We start from the raw sequence: 20046 nt of genomic DNA, 5'->3' as shown, positions 1-20046 counted from the left end.
ATTTTGATAGGCTAACCTGGAAGGAGAATTACTCACACTGGCACTGATCTTTTTCTCTTCATCTTCACTATTCTTTGACTGCATCTCAAATGCATCTCATTTGAGATAAACCATGTCTGCTATCACCCATAAATAATAAAACTCCCTGAGGTACTAAAATAGCTTTCGTGCTCAGCCAAATATTTATTGATCCTAGCACTATACTAGCACTATGAGAGAGACAGCAGGATATAAGACATGGCCTCAACTACCCAAGTATTCATAATCTATTCGAAGATGAAACTTTAATACTACATAAATAACAATCATTAAGTAATGGTAAATTTCATTGTGCTTACTGTGAGTGTAATGGGTCAAAGACAACTCAGTGAGTAGATTGCATGGATAAAGTCTTGATGTGAACATTTAGATAAAAGAAAGATAAGTTTCCAGATGGAGTCAAGCAATTGGTGAAAACTAGAAAAAGTGTGATATGTTTAGGGAACAGAGGAAAAGCAACCTGACTGAATAAAAAGTAAGTTAAGCAGACAAATAAAGGGCAATGCGATTATCTTGAAATCCTGGCAGAGACCCTTGGTCCTAGTGCAGTAAACAATAAGGATCATTGGAGGCTGACAGTCTCAATTGTTTAAGTAGACAATCTCACTAGACAGATTGAGAGTAGGAGGATCAAATGATGGTCCAGAAATGAGAAGCTTAATTCCTGGATGACGGTGGTTGTGGACAGAATGGCAAAGAAGCTGTGATTCCAAAAGATATCTCAAAAGATAAATAAGCAACTTTGCTGAATTCTTTAAAAAAAGATTGTGAAGAAAAGGGAAAGTCTCTCCAAGTTTCTCCAAGATTTCTCACATTTAAACAATAAAATAATAGCAGGCAGAGTTGTTTATAGGTTTGTAGCATTTGAGGAAATTAGTAAAGTATGAGTTCTACTCTGCACACGTTACATTGGAGGTCATGATGGGATATTCAAGTATTGAATTTCCTGTGATTTTTGAACAAAGTTTTTTCTTGTTTGATTTAGAGTTAAAAAGAAGTAAGCTCTTTTATCAGCAATGGCAAAACTTTGTTGGAAACAAAAAGTTCTAGCAACAAATCTGGCTCCAGGAAATAATAGAATGAAAGGATTCAGGACAGCCAAATTGCATTGCTTATTTTTTAATACATTTATTTATTTATTTGTTTATTTAATTTATTGGCTTCATTAGGTCTTCATTGCTGTTCTTGGGCTTTCTGTAGTTGTGGAGAGTGGGGGCAACTCTTTGTTGCAGTATGCGGGCTTCTCATTGCGGTGGCTTCTTTTGCTGCAGAGCACTGGCTCTAGGTGCGTGGGCTTCAGCAGTTGTGGTGTGTGGGCTCAGTAGTTGTGGATCGAGGGCTCTAGAGTGCAGGCTCAGTAGTTGTGGTGCACGGGCTTAGTTGCTCCGCAGCATGTGGGATCTTCCCAGACCAGGGCTCAAATCCATGTCTCCTGCATTTGCAGGCAGATTCTTAACCACTGCGCTACCAGGGAAGCCCTGCATTGCTTATTTTTAAGGGCATAGCATATCTTTTTTCCAAATATGTCTGGAGTTTTGGATTAATCTTAGTGTCCCCCAAATCCTCTGAATTCTAGCTAAGTGTGAGCATTAATGAGCTCAATATTTCTGTTTATCACTATTTAGTCAGCTAACTGATGAAAGTTATTCAATTTTGTGTATTAAAAATATTTTTTACTAATTTTTATTACAAAATTCCTACATGTTTATTACTGAAAAAAGAACATATACTAAGCAGATGAAGAAAGATTTAAAACCCAATTTATTTTGCTTACTTGTTTATGTAATTGATTTTTCATAGCAGTATCAGTTTAAGCTATAAGATGCACAAATAATCCTAGACACTCAATTCTCAGAGATCACCTAATACAACATATTTCAGGTTCTTCAGAGAAGAACTCTCTGCAGAGCATCATAAAGATAAATAGAGCAATAGCAGCATAATTTTTGAGAATTAAGAATACTGTATAAGTTTTATAATAGTTTCACTACCAAGGCTTGACTTGACTACAATTACTAGTGCTTTTAATATTACTTGGATTTTTATAAAAATTATATCTTGAATCTCTTTATCTCATAAATCTGCTTAGTTCATAGATTCAAATATATTTCAGAAGCAGCTCTTACCCTCTCTTTTCAACTATAAATTCTTCATAGAAAACATTTCTAATTAATATTTTTACTCTAAATTTCTTTTAGATAGTGATTTGAGCCTTTGAGTTCTAGAATTTTATTTTTACTTTGCACCCAAGTTGGAAAACATCATACTGGAGACAATTTATTTTGCATTTCAACTTTTCAATAGGCTAAACACATAATCTAAGGTGATTTCTATAGTAACTAAAGAAATGAATACGGTTTTTATGATGAATGTTGGTGTCATTATGAATATAACTATTATCGTATTAAATCTAATGAAAAGCAGTTTTCTTCTGAAAAGTGAAAGGTACTTAATAAAGTCATATGTAATTTGCCACCATTATTCAAATAAGACCGGGCTGGGAAGGAAACCTCTGAAACCACCCACTGGCTGTGTCTGAGAAGACCTCCTGACTCTCCATCTGCTAGCGTTTATGAAAGCAGAAATGCCAATGCTTCCTTTGTCTCTTTCTACCAATTTCAGATCATCCTGTTGAATTGTGACCGCAATAAGAGATGGCAGGAGAGATTCTGCACTCTCCTATGCAGTGCCAGAAAAAGAAGCAACTAAGGAGAAGTCTGTATTTTCCATGTATTTTGATCCAAACACAATCACATTTAACAAAAGCACCCCTATAGACAAAAAAGACAATTCATAAATTAATGAAAATATTTGTTAAGAATATTCAACATACTTTTACTATTTTAATAAACATTTATTTTAAAATAATTTTAAGTTTATAGAAAATTTGCAAAAATCATATACAGAGTTCCTGTGTACCCCCTTAGCCGGTTTCCCCAGTGGTTAACATTTTACATTGTCATAGTACATTTGTCAAAACTAAGACACTGACATTGATATATGACTGTTCACTTCTTAACTAAACACCAGACTTTATTTGGATTTCACCAGCATTCAGTTGCCAATCCTTCCCAGTCTCTCTGGCCTATGACTAATTCTGTCTTTTTTTTTTTTTTTCATGAGCTTTTTGAGAAGTACTGTCCAGGTATGCCATAGAATGTCCTCCGATATGATGTTATCTTATGTTTTTCTGATGACTAGACTGGAATCATTTTTTTTAAAAAATGCTAACTAGGGGAAGCACCGTACTTGTAATATCATATCAGGTGTTACATGATATTCACATGAAATCACTAACAATGTTAACTTTGTCACTTGGTTAAGGTAGTTTTTCCAGGTTTCTGCACTAAAAAGTTCAGTGCAGAACTTTTTTTCCTCCATTCCCTACTCTATACTTTGGAAGCAAGTGATTAAGTCTAACCCACCCTCAAGTGTAGGGGGTCAGGTGAAAATTAAGTTCCACCATCTGCAAGAGAAAGAAACCTGCATAAATTATTTGAATATATTCTTCAAGAAAGATTGACTCTTCTCCCTGTTTACTTACCAATCATTTATTTATGTCAATGTGGAGTCATGTACATTTATTTTATACCTTGGTTTATAATCCAATACTACATTATTTATTTTGTTGCTTACATTTTTTGTAGCTTTGACTGCTGGGGTCTTTCAGGTTGGTTCCTCTTTTCCTTTTGACAATTAGCCCTTTTTTTTTTTTAGTTCTTTCTTACTTTCTCAAATCACAAGGCACTCCAGGCACATCTTGTATTTGCCAGCCTCAATCCCAGAATCAGCCATATCTGACATATTTAGTAGAGAATGGTCTAGAAACCAAGGTCTGGGTACTGGGTATGCTTGGTGCCACTGAGATGTCATTGCTTAAAGTTTTTCTCAGCATAAAGAATTAGGTAATACATTTGTATGATAACCAATGAATACTCAGGAAACTGAGTTCCTTCTTAGATGGCTGGCATATCTCACAATCAATATTCATCTCCCATTCTACATTAATATATGGACATTTAGGTTTGTGAATTTGTTCTTCTGCATTTGGTTTATAAGAATAAGTTTCCAGAATTTCTTATAGTCTGTACCATGGACTTTTAGTTCACTCCTCTCCTCCAAACCTCTCTTTCTATTGCCACACTCAATATTAGCATTATCCAAAGATCTGCTTGATATAGCTAGCTGGATTCTTCTTGAAATCACAAGCTAATTCATCCTCTCCAAGACCAATTTACTTACCTATATCTAAGAGGACACTGGTCTCAGTGATCTCTGAGGGATGTCTCAGAATTAGTTTTCTATGACCAGCTCTTTGTAAGGCATTTATCAAACTGTACAGAACTCATTAGCTATAATAACATCCTACTTTATTCCAGTCACTTGTGGTCATGAGCAATGAGATATTGCTCATCTTAGCTTAAGGAACAATAGATTTTGTTATGAACATAACTGGGAAGAATAATAAAATAGTTAAAAATAAAATCCAAAGAATTAAAAACTGGGTTTTAGGGACCCACATTGGGGAAAAATACCATAAGATCCCTCTTGACCCTTTTAGACCAACTATTTCCATATAGCAGAAACAAAATCTTTTTTTAAAAATTTATTTATTTTACTTATTTTTGGCTGTGTTGGGTCTTCATTGCTGCATGCAGGCTTTCTCTAGTTGTGAGGAGTGGGGGCTGCTCTTTGTTGCAGTGCACAGGCTTCTCTTGCTGAGGAGCACGGGCTCTAGGCATGCAGGCTTCAGTAGCTGTAGAGCGTGGGCTCAGTAGTTGTGGCTCGCAGGCTCTAGAGCACAGGCTCAGTAGCCATAGCACACAGGCTTAGTTGCTCCACAACATGTGGGATCTTCCCAGACCAGGGATCGAACCTGTGTCCCCTGCATTGGCAGGCAGATTCTTAACCACCGCACCACCAGCGAAGTCCCAGAAACAAAATCTTGTATGGTTTCACTTCTACATATATAGGGCTTTTGATCCAAGATGAATTAAAATCTACTGTCATTCATTTCCTGTTTAGAAAATTTCAGGAATGGTTTCTGGACTGAATATGCTCATCTTTTAGAATAATCATTATATCTAGGAGACGCAGTAATGCATCTGAGCCAGTCTACATGACTTGGCTAATCTAAAACCCTGTGAAAAAAAGGGACACCATGATTGGCAGCTCCAATATGACCACATATAGAAAGAAAGCATTTCTTAAAGCTGACTGGTACTGTTAATTCAAAGATGATGCTCATAAGGCATTCTGGATAGCCTAAAACAATTGCTATAATAACATAGGGGTGGGGATGGGGGAGTAGGAGCTACAAACTATTAGATGTAAGATAGGCTCAAGGATATATCATACAACACAGAGAATATAGCTAATATTTTGTAATAAGTGTAAATGGAAAGTAACTTTTAAATTTTGTATTAAAATATTATAATTAATTAATTAAAAAATAACTGCTATAATAAAATCATTACTGTAACTACTATTGCTACTAATATACACTATTATGTGTGCTGAGCATGAGTGCATTATTGTGGATTGCAGAAGTTTACCTTTTTACAAAACTTCATATTCGCCAAGTTGTACATAAATTAACTCACATTCCTCACAACACCTCAGGAAGCTATTACTTTTGTTACTATTTTTGTAATTATTACTCCTACCTTACAGATAAGATAGAGAAAATTATTTGCTCAGCATCACACAAGTCAAGCTAATCATGTTCAAGTAGACTATTCTTTGAATTTTCACTTAAGGGACCAGAAGAGAGGAACAATTTCTTTCCCTAGATGTGGAGTTGGGAGGATATAAATCTGGACTTACTAGCAACTAACTTTTCCCTCTGAATAAAGGAGAACTCTGAGAATTGATCAAACTCAGAGGTAAGCAGAGAAAGTAGTCAGAAAGAAACTGTCATGAAGATTTCATTTGAGTCCCTGGATATATAGCCCAGGCTGTCACTGGAATTTAAGTTCTTTAAACTAATAAGTTATTTTTTTTGCTCAAAATGAAGCAGAATTAGATTTTGTTAGTTAAAATTTAGAGACTTCAAACTGATACAGACAAGTCTATGGGATAGTTCTTTCTCATTTCTTCAACTCCCTTCTCTGTCTCTGTCTTCTCTTTCTTTTGCCAACAACCCAAGATTACTGGGGAATCACATAATTAATGCTTCTTGAAAAATAAGCAGTTCCTAATGTTTTGTCCCAAGCTAAATGAGAAGAGGCAGAGAAAGAATAAAGAAGTCCCTCAACAATTTTGTGTGACATGCCCTTTCTTTTCTTTTTTCTTTTCTGTCACACATGTAACCAACAAATTTTAACATCCAGAGTATAAAAAAACTCTTACCAATTGATAGGAGAAACATACACACATGAACAAAATTTTTAAAAATGGGCAAGTGACATGTAAGTGTATGGTCAGTAGCCATAAAAACTCTTAATCTCTTCAGCAATCAGGGAATAAAAATTATAAGCAAATTGAAATATCATACTTATATTGGTACATATTAATAAGTAAATATTGAGTCATTCTTATTTCTCCTTCTTACCCATGACATCTTTGTGTATTTTATCTTCTAAATACAGCCTAAATCTGTTTTTTTCCTTTTCACTCCCACTGTGATTGCTTTAGTTCATAAAGTATTGGAGAGAATATGGATTTAAGGAGGTGAAAGACTTACATGCTGAGAACTATAAAACATTGATAAAGGAAACTGAAGATGATTCTGTGAAATGGAAAGATATCCCATGCTCTTGGATTGGAAGAATTAATATTGTTAAAATGGCCATACTACCCAGAGCAATTTACAGATTTAATGCTATCCTTATCAAATTACCCATGATATTTTTCAAAGATAATCCTAAAATTTATATAGAATCACAAAAGATGCAGAAGTGCCAAAGCAATTCTGAGGGAAAAGAACAAAGCTGGAGGCATAACCCTCCCAGACTTCAGACAATACTACAAAGCTACAGTAATCAAAACAGGGTGGTATTGGCACAAAAACAGACACATGGATCAATGGAACAGAATGGAGAGCCCCCAAAATAAACCCACACACCTATGGTCAATTAATCTTCAACAAAGGAGGCAAGAATATACAATGGAGAAAAGACAGTTTCTTCAGCAAGTGATATTGGGAAAGTTGGACAGCAGCATTAAATCAATGACATTAGAACGCTCCCTCATACTACACAAAAATAAACTCAAAATGGCTATATTCTATCTAATTTTGGATGGGCCAGTTTACAGAAAAGCTTGTGACATTTGTTCAGGACCTTCTTGAAGGAAAGGATTTAAATATACTCCAAGAATTCTGATATTTTCCAGCAAGTGTCCTATAGCTCCAGCCTCAGTAAGCACATGAAACCCAAGGATTTGACAGGTAACTTTTCAATCTGCTTCCTGTGGTGTAACAAAGGCTGCCAGTTTCCATCCTGGGATAGTGGAATCATCCTTGTAACTTCACCTACCTCAGCTCAGCCAATTTTCCATGTTAGGGTCTTCTTTTTCCAACATAAGTTCTAGTATTAATTTCTATCTCAGTTTTGTTTTGGTTGCAGATAACAGAAATTCTTCACAAATTTCTTTAAACACAAAGAATTTTATTTGTTTATGTAGCTGGGGGAGATGGTAGAGTAGTTTAGAATTAGGAAAATAAATTTCTTTGCTTCTGTATTTATTTATCTCTCACCGTCTGTTTATCTCTGTCTGTTCTTTCACTCCTTTATACGTGTCTGTAAATCCTCTTCTCATTTATACTTGTTTTTCTTGTTCTCATTGTTTCCTTCTGCAAAATGGATTTTTGCATGTCAGTAAATATGGATGCAGATTACTTCAGAGTTACACACTTAAAGCTCACAAAAGAAAAGGAAAATAAAGCTATACCTCTCTAAGGAATGCAGATAATTCCAATAAGGCACAGAATAATAATTATTGACTTTTCACTGTTGTATTTTTAAGAGCTTATTTAAAGAGTTACGGCAAAGCCTGATGCATTCTAAAGCAAACTTTCTTATTTTCTGAAATGTATAGATTTGTCCTTTTACTAGACCTGTTATTAAAATGAGACCAGCAAGTAAATATTATGGCAAGGTTAACTCATAAATTAATTAAATTTTCAAGTACGATAATAAGGATACATATTATTTAACATATTGTGAGGTCTCCAGAGAGACATTTGCTTCTGAAAATAAGAAAACAAGAACAAATTAAAATACTTCCAAATAGCAATAAATTTATTTGTCATCTTAGATCTTGGAAAACATGATAATAATCACTAAAAAATGTATAGATATAATCCTTAATTTCAAACTACCAAATCATTCACGTTACTAAGTAAGAAGTCTCAAAGGAGGTCAGTAGGATATGATTTGTCATATGAAGCTCTCAACTGAAGCTAAAGAAACTTTCATTCCTTGAAGAATCCATGATCACAGTAAACAAACAAACAAAAAAATCTCTGACTTCTAAAATATGCTAACAATGTATTAATCTGAAGTTTTAATATTTAAAAGAGGTGAAATCTTACTTTAAATTTTTTCAGTGATTCAAATTTGTATCAGACAAAAAAGAGTTTAATTAGAAATTTAACTGGAAAAAATAACCTGAATTTTGAATATGTTTTCCTAGAATTGTTGAGAAATATAAGAGATACAGAAAAGGCCAGCTGAAGCATCCTGAATCTTTTGATAAATCCAGGATCTCTGGAGAAAGTCCCATTAGGTTTTTATTTTTAGTGTTAAGTAATTCTTGAGCATGATGAGTTTGAAAACAAAGATTTTTTTAAAGACAGAGTTTGGTAAATTCATGGAATAAAGATCTCTGGAAGCAGAAATAGGACTATGAACCAAAAAGAAGCAAAAAGAATTCTATTTCCTGCTTTGGAAGGCTAGATAATTTACTCTTGGCTAGCCAGTGAGTTCTAGAGTTTCTAACAAATTGATTCAGGATTTAAAATATAGCCATCTTATTTTGATGCATTTTAAGAAATATTTCTGTACTTTTTTTTTTTCTAGTTGTAATCAAGATACTGGGTTCTGTGCACACGCATATTTTATTGCCAACCTCCTGACTTTGAAACAGAGATCATTATGCTGGTGAAAAATGTATCCAACCAAAAAATGCCAATAGTAAAAATGGATATTTTACTGAATATTTTGTCTGAAGATGTGATAGAAGGTTTTAAACATATGCCATATAGTAAAATTCCATGAAACATTTTAAAAACACATCTCTTTCTCGTAATTTCTGTCTCTGCAAACCATTTCATATCTATCCTTTCTCTTCCACTTCTAAATGATCTCCTTTATGGTGTTCCATAGCACTTGAACAAGCACTTAGCTTGTACTTTCCACACACAAAAATGAAAAATCAATGACTTCTGCCAACCAGAGGATCTAGCGTTCTTCAGGCATGCCCTTGGAAGACTCTCTACATCCTTTCATTTAGCCTGTGCTCCTCTTCTCCTCCATTATTACCGTCACCATGAGCAGAAGGAACAGCAGCAGCATCTATTTTTTTTAGCATGTGTAACATATTCCTTTAATGGCCTCATGGTACGTAGTTAAACAAACCTCAGCTATTTTTAATTCTGCAAAGTGAAATTAATCCTTTAAAATGAATGATCTCAACACCAAGAAATTTAACAGTATACAACAGTAAGCTACTAGTCACAGAAACTATAGTTAGAAACATTAATTTTATAGTCTATAGACCCAAAAACAGCAACACATTGAGATAGGTGAATAAAGAAAATTTTAGTAAAATAGGTAAATTTTATAACTCTGCATGTAGTCAATGCCTTTATCAGTTCATGAGAGAAGGATTTTGAAATCTCTTATTATGATTGTAGATTCATTTCTTTCTCCTTTTAGTTTTAGTTCTACTTAATATATTTTGTTCTTACAAATTTAGAATTGCTGGATATTTCTGGTTGACTTTACTTTTGATCATTATTAGATACCCTCATTATCATTTGTTAGGCTTCTAGCATTAAAGTCTTCTTTGTTACTATAGCTATACCAGCTTTCTTTTGGTGCTGTTCAAAAATATGGCATTTTCTATTCTTTTATTTTCATCCTTAGGTATACCTGTATTTAAGTGGTATTTGTTACAAGATACACACTTTGGGTGTTTTTCCTCCCATAACAACCCTTGGTTTTAATAGGAGTATGTATTCCATTTATATGCAGTGTAATTATTATTATTTGGTTTAAATATACAAATACACTGTTCATATTTTAACTTATTATGCCTATGGTTGTATTCTTTTGGAATAGTAGGTTTTTTGTCATTCCATTTCCCTATGTCTATTAGCCTTTTTGTTATTCTTTCAGATATCCTAGAGATTACAAAACAAATATTTTTCCTATTAAGATCTAATATAAATTCTGAGACGTTTCTTGGGAAATGAAAAGACCTTAGACATTTAATTCTATTTATTCCTCCCTAATTAGGTGCTGTTATAATAATTTTGATACTCTATGTATTTTATACCCCCAAAGCCATCACTATTGCTAATTTATACTTTATATTTATGTAACTATTCATCTACATTTATCCACAGATTTAAATTTCCCATTGTTTTTCACTCATTTATTCATCTCAGGTGACCATCATAAGTCCTTTCCAAGTGTCTACAGACTATCTTAATGGAGGCCTTCTGTGGACAAATTCTCTCAGTTTTTGTCTTACAATGTCTTTATTTTGTTTTATTTTTGGAGGAAGATTTCATTGAATATAGAATGCTTGGTCATTAGTTACATTCTTCCAGCATTAAGCCTAACATTCCTTTATCTGCTGAATTTCATTGTTTCTGTTGAGAAGTCATTTCTGTTCTGTGTTTGTTGTCTGGTTGGTTGGTTCTTGCCCCTTTGAAGATAATGTGTCTTTTTGTTTTGAGATTTCTCACTTTGTCTTTGGTTTACAGCTGCTGAAATATGATGTACTGCTTCATATGAATTTTTATATAAACCCTGTTTGTAATTGTTATTGAATATTGTATTATATCTTTTGTAAGTTGGGAGAAATTCTTAGCATAATTCTACAAATAGTGTTTCTCTACCATGTTCTCTATTTTCTCCTTCTGAAACTCCAACTACACATATATTAAACCTTCGTCCTGGGCCTCAAGGGCCACATGCTCTTTTTTCTGTGTTTTGTAGACTTCTTTGACCTCTTGTTTCAGTTTGTACATTTTCATCTTAGCTATATATTCTTGCTTATTAAATCTCTTTTCAGTTGTACTAATGTCTTGTTAAGCTCATTCACTGAATTTTATCAGTTGTTCAATTTGTTCTAGAATTTCAATTCAATTTTTTATGATAAGGAACTAATAGAGGAAACATATTTGGTAACAGTTCCCAACAGTTTTTAAAATATATTTTTTTATTATGGAGAATTTCAAACACAAACAAATTAGAATTATATAAAGTTTTACAATGTACCCCTCTCCTGACTTCAACATTTATCAAGTTATAACCAACATTATTTCACCTGTACCTACCCTACCTCCCATATTGTTTTGAAGCAAATTTCAGACATCATATTATTTTGTCTATGTACCTATTATTTATGTGTATTTATTTTAGCATATGTCTTTAAAAGATGACTTTTAAAATTGTTACACAAAAATTAGTAATTCCCTATTATCTTCAAATATCCAGTATTATATTTTTAGTCATCTTATAAATGTCATATCTTTTAAAGGGTTCTAAAATCAGAGTCTAAATTATGACTATACATTGTACTTGCTAGCTTTGTCTTTCAAAAACATTTTCTTAGGGTATAATACACAAGTTGTAAGTGATTGTCATCAGTGTATATCTTGATAAATATTTACAAATGTATATACTTTCCCTCTTCTCCATCAATGCACCCTCTAACAATAATTGCCAAGACAATATTTATTACTACAAATTAGTTTTGCCTATACTTAAATTTTATATAAATGAATTTATGTGGTATGTGCCCTTTTGTATGAATACTTTCACTCATCATTATATCTGTTTGGTTCATCCATGTTATTGAGTTCAGTTTGTGATTCATGGTTGCTTAATATTCTATTATGTGAGTATACCAATACATAGTTATCCATTTTGTTATTAATCAGTATTTGGTTTAATGCCAGTTTTAGGTAATTATAAGTTGTTGTGACTTTGTTAAATTATCATTTAAGCAGAGCATCAAAATATCAGTTGGTGAGCCAAGGTTCAGTAAAAGATCACAAGGGATTTGGAATTGATGAGTTACTCACAAGCCCTGGAGGAGGCACCCAGCAAACCTGGAGCAGCCCTGTAGGGAAGTCAAGGCAGGGTACAGGCAGAGAGCACAGCAGGACCTGGGGAATGTACCTATATAAGAGTCCACAAGGGGAGTGCTGTGTGGTTCCTGGGCTAAGGCCAGATTGATTAATTCAAACCAGAAAGAGCAGGGTTTGGGTGTACACTGAGAGGGTCTTATCTGAGGAGCGCACAAAGGGAAGGCCCTGAGAGACAAAGGAGGATGGAGTATAGGGAGTCACACCAGGAACTTACAATTGCTTGTGACTCAGCTGTTAGCTAAGGCATGTGCTCACTGGAGGGAGTAGTGTCAATTCTGGGTCCCCATAGACCTCTTGGCCACACAGAATGGATGCCAAGGCAGCAATATTATGGAGTAGTTTAAGGAAACTCTCAACATAAGCTAAGCCTCTGTTTAGAGTCTTGTACATGTCTTGTGGTAGATATATACACTCAATTAAGTTAGGGATACATAGGCACACCTCATTACATGATGCTTCACTTTATTGCTCTGTGCAGATACTGCATTTTCTACAAATTGAAAGTTTGTGGCAATCCTGCATTGGGCAAGTCTATCAGCACAATTTTTTCAACAGCATTTGCTCATTTTGTGAGTCTGTGTCACATTTTGGTAATTTTCAGAATATTTCAGGCTTTTTCATTATCATTATATTTGTTATGGTGATCTGTGATCAGAGGGCTTTTAGGGCTTGCTAAAGTCTCAGATGATAGTTGGCATTTTTTAGCAATAAAGTATTTTTTGATTAAAATATGTACACTGTTTTTATGTACATTGTCTTAGAACTTTGTGATAATTCTCTAGGGTCTGTGTTTAGAGCACATTCTCTTCGAAGGGTTTGCTTTTGTTTCAGCCAGGTAACTAGAGGCACAATCCAGGACCAGTTTCAGTTACATTTGCAAGATGAGTTTTTCAAGTTACCCAGATGGGCTTGAGTACAAGTTTATGATTATAAATTCTCAGATGAGTATTTTTTTGCTCCTCTATGCAAAATCAATTCCAGGGCAGATAAGGTAGATTAGCTTCCGTGTGTGTGTGTGTGTGTGTGTGTGCGCGCGCGCATGTGTGTGTGTATTCACCTACCAAAGGGGTTGTTCTTTCTATTCTTCCTGTGTCCTAAATTGGCAGGCATCTCTGGTCTGACCTCCCACATTGATTGAGGTGCAGACTTAGTCACTTGTCCCTTGCATTCAGTGTCTCACCAGAAGATACCCTTATGGTTAAAACTAGCTTCAGAAATTTCTTGGCCTTGTGATAATGTATTTTTCCTTAGTTTATGGCCACAGCATGTTCCCTTTTGTTTATGCTAGTTAATCAGTTATTTTTGAAAAGCTTTTTAAAAATATTTTTATCAGCATATTTAGATACTTTGCACTCAAGAAGTTTTCTTCACTCATCTAGTCCATCATAATACCTAGTGATTATTTTTATTAGCATCATAAACATTTACAATTAAAACTTATTAATATAAATTGTCCTAAGACAAAGTCTGTTCTTTTCCACATAAAATTGCTTTGATAAATTCTTTAGTTAGCAAATATTAGCCTTAGCTTTTGAATAGCAGTCAAAATTTAGATGAAACATCCAAATCACAGAGGCAACAAACCCCACTTCAACAAAAGAAAAATAATAGCTAAAATCATTCTATTTCCACAAAGAGGAATTTAGCTATAGGATAGTATTAAATACATTTCAGAATCTAACAATCAAAATTTCAGAATGATATCTAAAATAATATTTTATCTATTTCAGCTGATATCTTACCAGCTTAATTTTACCTGTGAAATTACTTGCTTTATTGGCACACAGGGCTTGAAACTTTTTTTTACAATATTGTACACTATTTTATTTCTGTATAATATGGCACATTATTTATTGTACACCTAGAGGTTATAAAGCAGTGTATGTATTTCACATTTTTACAAGGTAAATATACATATAGAAAAAGTCTGGAAGGATTTAATCAGTTTTGAATGGCCATGAGGTTCAGACAAACCAATTTTTAAAAAATTTTTATTGGAGTATAGTTGATTTACAATGTTGTGTTAGTTTTAGGTGTACAGTAAAGTGAATCAGTTATACATGTACATATATCCACTCTTTTTTAGGTTCTTTTCCCATCTAGGTGATTACAGAGTATTGAGTAGAGTTCCCTGTGCTGTACAGTAGGTCCTTATTAGTTACCTATTTTATATATAGTAGTGTGTATATGTCAATCCCAAGGGCTTGAAACTTAATTTTAGTGAAATGTGAAATTGTGCTAACTGCTAGCAAATAGGAAAACCCAATATTTCTTTTATAATGGAAATCATTGTATAAATTCTTATTACAAATGTATATGTAACGCACATACACAGTAAGTACAAATGTAAATTTTTTAGGGAAAGAAGGGTTGTACTTTTCCTTAACTGTTAATATATCTTTGCATTCACAAAACAACGAAGACTCATACAATATCCAAAAACTTGCTGTATTGAAAGCAAACTACAAAAGGTAATTACTGTGACTAAAGAAATAATATCTGCTGATTACTTTATGGAGTTGTTATGCAACTCAAGAGAGACAGTACATGTGAAAATGCTATAAAAAGGTTAAGATGTTCTCACTGAAAATATCATAGTCAATAATAATAGTGTGTTTTTGTGCCACCTTCAAAAAGAGATGTGTCTTTCACTGTTATCTCAGAGGAGTAAATTAGAGACTGTTATATACCGGCTTAATATGTTAGTGTAAGATCAGGTGTGACACAGTAGTTAATAGTTCTAGTTTCAGTTAAAGAAATGGTTGAGTGAATACTTTTCAAAGAAATATAGTGATTTAAAAAAATAAAAGTTACCTGAACATTCTGTCAAGCTATTTTATATGATATATGTCATTCAGTACACACAGTTTCAATACATAAATAGAATTCAATTTAAAATTGAATTATGTACACTACCTCAGCTCAGTAATCAAGGTTAATATTGAGTGATGTGTCACATTGGTAGCATATAATCTTGATACAATTTGTTAAGATTGGCATATTATCTCTGTGGTCTTCCTCCCGAAACCCACAACCCCAATATAATAATAAGGAAAACATCAGAAAATCCTACTTGAGAGACATTCTACAAAACACCTGATCAGGACTTCTCAAATACCTGATCAATACTTCTTAAAACCATCAAAAATAAGGAACATCTGAGAAACTTTTGCAACATAAGAAGATATGATGACTAAATGTAATATGGTATTCTGCATGGGATCCTGGAATAGAAAAAAGATATTAGGAAAAAACTAAGGAAATCTGAATAAAGTATGAACTTTAGTTAATAATAATGTATTAATATTGGTTCATAAGGTGTGACAATGTACTGTACTAATGTAAGATATTGATTATGTAATGTAATAATGTAATTAATTAATAATAGGGGAAACCAGATGTGTTATATACTGGAACCCTCTGTACTATCTTTCCAATTTTAAAAAAATAAATCTAAAGCTATTCTAAAGTAAACTTTTTTTCCATGAAAATGCATTTTATTTTAAATATAGCAGTGTGTACATGTTAATCCCAAACCTGGATATTATCATACTAAGTGAAGTAAGACAGAGAAAGACAAATATCATATGATATCACTTATATGCAGAGTCTAAAAAAAAAAAATGCTACAAATGAACTTATTTACAAAACAGACTCACAGACTTAGAGAAGGAACTTATGGTTACCGGGGGGAAGGGTGGGGTGGAGGGATAGATTGGGAGTTTGGGATAAAGTAAACTTTTTTTTTAATTAATTACCTAGTAGCAGGAATTTTCTTTTAAATGCTGCAAATAACTAGCTTGTTTGATTTTATTTTTGTTCAGGGGAGAAATTTTTGATTAGTTCCTACTCCTAATTCAGTACTTATTGTATAATTTGGATATTTCAATAAGTTTCAATAGCTCCTGATCGTTTAGAGTAACCTTGACTAACATACTACATTTGGCTATTGAGGAAACTCCATGGGTCTGCTGGAGTGTTTTTCTTTTTCCAGGGCTCAGAGTTATGTAGGTTTAGCTCCATCCGAGGAACTCCATATGAAGACGCATCAAAACGAAGCGGAACACTTTGACCTGATTCTGTCAGCCCAGCCTCAACTATATCATAGCTCCTACTTTCCTGACAGAAAAGCATACCGTTTCCAGGCAGTTCTAAGGCCCCCCAATCCCTTTGCAACTCTACAAAAGCATTGCTCCTATTTTATCATGTCCTTTAAGCCAGCTCTCTTTCAAAGTTCCAGTCCTCAGCATCAACCAGGTAAATTATTGTTCAAGCTTGATGTAATTCCAGATTATATCATGTATGTATTGCAAAACCTAAATATATCTAAATTTGTAACCAGTGTCAGAGTTAGAAAATTAAATTATGAAACACCCTGAATTCAAAGCAAAATTTTTCAAAGCATATTCTGAAAGATACTGCATTCAGATCTAAAAATAAGAGGTGTTCTTTTATTTCTTGCATTAATTTGAAAGAACAAAATATTTTCAAAAGAAGTCCTTCTGCAAACTACTTGAAAGCCATTTGCTCTTATAACTTTTTATATGGTGGTGGCTCTCAATACTTCTCCAGAAAATGTATTCTGTGTTTTTAGTAATTCTGTTCACTAAAGGAGGACTTTGTTAAAGTATCAGAACAGGGTTTCTCCACCTTGGCACTACTGATATTTTTGTAATAGGGAAGAACAAAGCTGACTCCCTATGGGATCTGTTTCTTTTACTTTAGTCTTTGTATTCTATTGCTTTTGCTACAAGTTAAGAATGAAGCTTATAGCCTGAAATATTCAAGAAACCCCTTTCGCAAGGTGCTAACCTTTAAAGGTATATTGCTTTTCCATTCACATAGAAATAAAAAGTTGCAGAACAGAGAATAGCATTTGTCTTGCTGGAGGTTTATAGGAACATCGTGACCAGACCTGTGTGGACAGCTGCAAGAGCAAAGGATTCTGGCACCAAGAAGTTTGCAGCAGCCAACCATACCTCTTCCCCTTTTAGAATAAAGGAAACCTGAATTCTAACTTGGGGAAGATGGTTTTTGGGGACACTGGTCCACCATCTTCTCAGTCTGGCTTTCCAAATAAAGTTGCTATTCTTTGCCCCAACAACTCATCTCTCAAATTATTGGCCTGTTGTGCTGAGAGCAGTGTGAGCTAGTATTCGGGAGCATTTGGGGCTGGATAATCTTTTGTTGTGGGAGACTCTCCTGTGCATGTAAGATGTCCAGTAGCATCCCTGGCCTCTAGCCACAAGATGCCAGTAGCAACCATTCTCCAGTTATGGCAACCAAAAGTGTCTCCGGACATTGTCAAATCACCTCCAGTTGTGAACCACTGATCTAGTGTCATGATCAGAATTCAGTCTTATTGAAACTGTTGAAATATTTCAATTGATTTGCTTGTGAGAAGCAATATATTCCATTTCCAACGTGCAGGAAGGACACCTCACTCATTCCTTTTGCTAGGTGAACACTCTCTGTATTTTGTTGTGCCATGCAAGTTGCAACATTCTTGTGGATAGAGTGGAGCCTGAGTGCAGCAGTCTGGTTGGAAGGAGGCCTATGGAATTTGTATTGATGCTTCCTTTGCATTGCCAGCAAGCTTTTCCCCTAGAGAGATGTTTATTAGCAGAAGCTATGGGAATTGGAGCTTAGCCTTTCCCTTTGACAATAAACCTCACCATCAACCACTTGCATTCTCACTCCCCAAGAACCATGCTTTGGCTCAGCTCCCATAAACTGATGTTAACACTTTAGAGCAAGAGCTGTTTATAGTTCAGTGCGGGTGCACAGCCACGCCCATTATTCTACATATGGTCAATTGCTGCCTTCCTGCTCCAACAGCAGAATCCTGTAGTTGTGGCAGAGTGTGGCTCATAAAGCCTAAAATACTTGCTATCTCCCTTTACAGAAACAAATTGACAACTCCCATTTTAAAATCCTAAAATGTGCAAATTATTTAAACCGCTCAACCTAAATCCTTTTTACTGTATAACAGTAAACTGATGCAATGTATGGGACAAAGGATTTAGGTTGCATCAGTTTACTGTTATACAGTAACAGTCACATTTGTAAAAGTATCTGATTCTCTACAGTTCATGCCAGAGGCAGGATTAATTTAGACATAATCCTCATCCTCATGGGAATAAGCAGTTTGCCACTTCACACTCAAAGACAGTTTTTTACACCTTTGCATATGCTGTCTTTCCATAGGCGCAGCAAATTTAAGACATTTTACCTGCTGTTGTAGGTGTTCTTCCTCCAGCCTTTGGGAGATTGAGGCCACCTAGGAGCCAGTTTACTGTCACTGGATGTATTCATTTACCTTTAATTAGGATTGAGTGGTGGAGAAAAGCAGATGACCTTGGCATAGCAAAGAGTACCTAAAACATTCTTCTTCCTTTTCTAGAGTGAGTGGTCATGCTTAAGCTTTTCTTCATTGCTTTGTTTTTGCTGTTTAAAAAGAGAGTAGACACTTTTGATAAAGTTTGTCTAGTTAGTCGGCACGATTTTCATTTGTTTTCACTGATAATCATGGTTATGGGATGGTTTTCCTATCACGACCAGTTAGTGCTGTTATATTTTGCCTGAGGCTTATGCAATGCTCTACAATATGGGACTCTTTAAAGTGCTCCTTTAAAATGTGTAAAGGCTGAGAAACAAAGCATGTGTATAATACGTCATTATCTGCGGTCATGTGATGTGTGGAGGAAGTGACTCAGGAAGGGAAATGGGATAGACACACTACCTACCACCGCTTACTCCATAGATCATGCCTTGCTGTTTCAGTTGTATTAGAAATAACTATTGTAAAGACATTGTGACAAGCTGTCAATACTCATTTTTGTTCATTCCCAGAAAAGACTAAATTGGAAATATTAAGACTAAAGTATTAAAGGCATCTTTACATGCAATGCCTTTTTGCACACGTGTTTGTATTTTTCTTGTGAGCTAATAAACTGATGAGAGTCATATTGCAGTGCTGGAGCTTAGAGAAGATGTACATGACAAAACAGTATGTTTAAACTGCTGCCCCCTTCATCAGTTGTCTCTGCTCCATCAGACCATGCCTAAGGAAAATCACTGAAGTCAAAGCAGAACAGAGTTTTACCAGTGAATGCAGTGTGGTTCCACTCACCCTGACAGTTCTTCATTCACATTCTGAACAGATCCTGTTAAATATAAATTTAAATCTGCTTTGCATTTCATTACAGTAAGGTTGGATCTATAATAAAATATAGAAACCCTATTTATTAACCAAAGGAATATTCAAGAAGAGTTAGCATCTAAATAGGTTCTGGGTTTGAAGTGAAAGAAAAACTCCTATTGGGTGGCACTACTTTTGTATATGGCTCACTTGCAAACATTCACATCTAAATGATAGTAGAGTCATTATGATGAGTTTTATAAATTGGTTGAGGGGAGGGAGGAGACGATTATGAGACTGAGGGAGGTCTGAAGAATTGCAAAAGACCAAGGCAGGGTTTTGAATGCGCAGAGTAGACTAGTGAAAAAACTAAGTTGGAACAACATAGGGAAGTCTGTTGGAGAGACTACCTTGGAACAATGTTGAAGGAGAAGGAGGTGGAGGTAGGAAAAAAAGGTAGAAAATCTAAGCTCATTCACAATTTTTTCTCCAAAAATAAGTGAATTTTCATTTTCTATGAAATAAAGGTCACAATTTT

This window comes from Hippopotamus amphibius, chromosome 10, assembly GCF_030028045.1.
Source record: "Hippopotamus amphibius kiboko isolate mHipAmp2 chromosome 10, mHipAmp2.hap2, whole genome shotgun sequence".
NCBI classification, from domain to species: domain Eukaryota; kingdom Metazoa; phylum Chordata; class Mammalia; order Artiodactyla; family Hippopotamidae; genus Hippopotamus; species Hippopotamus amphibius.
The sequence above is the reverse complement of the archived record's forward strand: the minus strand, read 5'-3'. Positions refer to the sequence as shown.